The sequence below is a fragment of the Oncorhynchus mykiss genome, unplaced genomic scaffold (assembly GCF_013265735.2).
Source record: "Oncorhynchus mykiss isolate Arlee unplaced genomic scaffold, USDA_OmykA_1.1 un_scaffold_304, whole genome shotgun sequence".
In the NCBI taxonomy this organism is placed as follows: domain Eukaryota; kingdom Metazoa; phylum Chordata; class Actinopteri; order Salmoniformes; family Salmonidae; genus Oncorhynchus; species Oncorhynchus mykiss.
This window is the reverse complement of record NW_023493753.1, coordinates 162,501-165,000: the sequence shown is the minus strand read 5'-3', so window position 1 is coordinate 165,000 and position 2,500 is coordinate 162,501. Positions and strand designations below refer to the sequence as shown.

Below are 2,500 nucleotides of genomic sequence, written 5' to 3'. Positions count from 1 at the left end.
GGATCAAATTAAGATATGCATCTGAAACAGAAAACCAAGGAACCTTGTTGTTGATTGACGCAATGACTGTGTACACTGGTCTAGCTGTGACCTGACTTCAGCTTAGACGTGGGGCCAGTGGCGCAATGGATAACGTGTCTGAATACGGATCAGAAGATTCTAGGTTCGACTCCTTGCTGCCTCGATACTTAATTTTTAATTGATTGAAATCAAGCCGGGATTGATACTGTATACTTTTCAGTGCTTCTGGCTGTTCTCACTTCAAACTCATTTTAGACTGATTTCATCTGGACATTCCCCAACATCTCAGAGAAAAAAAAGATGTAGCTTTTAATTCAACAGGCATAATGTCAACATTTAAAGATTTGTCTGTGATGTGTATTTTAAGTATGTGTCTTCCCATATGGTCTAGCGGTTAGGATTCCTAGTTTTCACCCAGGTGGCCCGGGTTCAACTCCCGGTATGGGAAAGAAAAGCTTGTCGTTTGGGATGCACTTGTGTAACAACAGATACTGCATTTTAACTGGCAGCAGTTTCACACAACACAACAACATTCCCTCAGCAACAGGAAATGTGACATGTTATGTAGATTCAAATTATACAAGGCATTTTAAACGTTGAATACACTTCATTGCTGCATTTCTTGCTCTGCAGTAAAATTCATGCAACAACAGGAGGATCAAATTAAGATTTGCATCTGTAACAGAAATCCCAAGGAACCTTGTCGGTGACAGAAGCTATGACTGTGTACACTGGCCTAGGTGTGTCCTGACTTCAGCTTGGCTGTGCGGCCAGTGGCGCAATGGATAACGTGTCTGATAACAGGTCAGAAGATTGAATATTTGACTCCTGTTTGGCTCAAAACTAGATTTATTTGACCAAAATCAAGCTGGGAAAAATACTGTATACTTTTCATTGTGTCTGGCAGTTCTCGATTCAAACACATTTTAGACTGATTTTATATGGGACTTTTCTCCAACATCGCTGAGAAAAAGATGGAGCTTGTAATTACAACAAGCATCATTTCAACGTTTATGGATTTGTCTGTGATGTTTTTTTAAAGTAACTGTCTTCCCATATGGTCTGGCTTTTAGGATTTCTGGTTTTCGCCCGGGTTGAACTCCCAGTATGGGAAAGAACATCTTGTCATTTGGGATGCACTTGTGTAAGAACAGATACCACATTTTAACTGGCAGCAGAATCACACAACACAACAATATTCCCTCAGCAACAGCAAATGTGACATGTTTTGTAGATTCATAATTTACAAGACTTTTTAAACATTGAATACACTTCAAGTTTGCATTTCTTGCTCTTCAGTAAAATTCATGCAACAACAGGAGGATCAAATTAAGATATGCATCTGAAACAGAAAACCAAGGAACCTTGTTGTTGACAGACACAATGACTGTGTACACTGGTCTAGCTGTGACCTGACTTCAGCTTAGACGTGGGGCCAGTGGCGCAATGGATAACGTGTCTGACTACGGATCAGAAGATTCTAGGTTCGACTCCTGGCTGGCTCGATACTTAATTTAATTTATTGAAATCAAGCCGGGATTGATACTGTATACTTTTCAGTGCTTCTGGCTGTTCTCACTTCAAACTCATTTTAGACTGATTTCATCTGGACATTCCCCAACATCTCAGAGAAAAAAAGATGTAGCTTTTAATCCAAAAGGCATAATGTCAACATTTAAAGATTTGTCTGTGATGTGTATTTTAAGTATGTGTCTTCCCATATGGTCTAGCGGTTAGGATTCCTGGTTTTCACCCAGGTGGCCCGGGTTCAACTCCCGGTATGGGAAAGAATATCTTGTTGTTTGGGATGCACTTGTGTAACAACAGATACTGCATTTTAACTGGCAGCAGTTTCACACAACACAACAATATTCCCTCAGCAACAGGAAATGTGACATGTTATGTAGATTCAAATTATACGAGGCATTTTTAAACGTTGAATACACTTCATTGCTGCATTTCTTGCTCTGCAGTAAAATTCATCCAACAACAGGAGGATCAAATTAAGATTTGCATCTGTAACAGAAATCCCAAGGAACCTTGTCGGTGACAGAAGCTATGACTGTGTACACTGGCCTAGGTGTGTCCTGACTTCAGCTTGGCTGTGCGGCCAGTGGCGCAATGGATAACGTGTCTGATAACAGGTCAGAAGATTGAATATTTGACTCCTGTTTGGCTCAAAACTAGATTTATTTGACCAAAATCAAGCTGGGAAAAATACTGTATACTTTTCATTGTGTCTGGCAGTTCTCGATTCAAACACATTTTAGACTGATTTTATATGGGACTTTTCTCCAACATCGCTGAGAAAAAGATGGAGCTTGTAATTACAACAAGCATCATTTCAACGTTTATGGATTTGTCTGTGATGTTTTTTTAAAGTAACTGTCTTCCCATATGGTCTGGCTTTTAGGATTTCTGGTTTTCGCCCGGGTTGAACTCCCAGTATGGGAAAGAACATCTTGTCATTTGGGATGCA

At 39.9% G+C, this 2,500-nt stretch overlaps 3 non-coding genes across 3 annotated transcripts; all 3 read left to right on the top strand.

The window, feature by feature from the left end:
• The first annotated feature begins 397 nt into the window (after positions 1-397).
• On the top strand, positions 398-469 carry trnae-uuc. The gene has a single exon. It is a non-coding gene; the product is annotated as a tRNA-Glu (tRNA).
• Positions 470-1,453: 984 nt separating this feature from the next.
• On the top strand, positions 1,454-1,526 carry trnar-acg. The gene has a single exon. It is a non-coding gene; the product is annotated as a tRNA-Arg (tRNA).
• A 210-nt stretch (positions 1,527-1,736) lies between these two features.
• On the top strand, positions 1,737-1,808 carry trnae-uuc. The gene has a single exon. It is a non-coding gene; the product is annotated as a tRNA-Glu (tRNA).
• Positions 1,809-2,500: the final 692 nt, after the last annotated feature.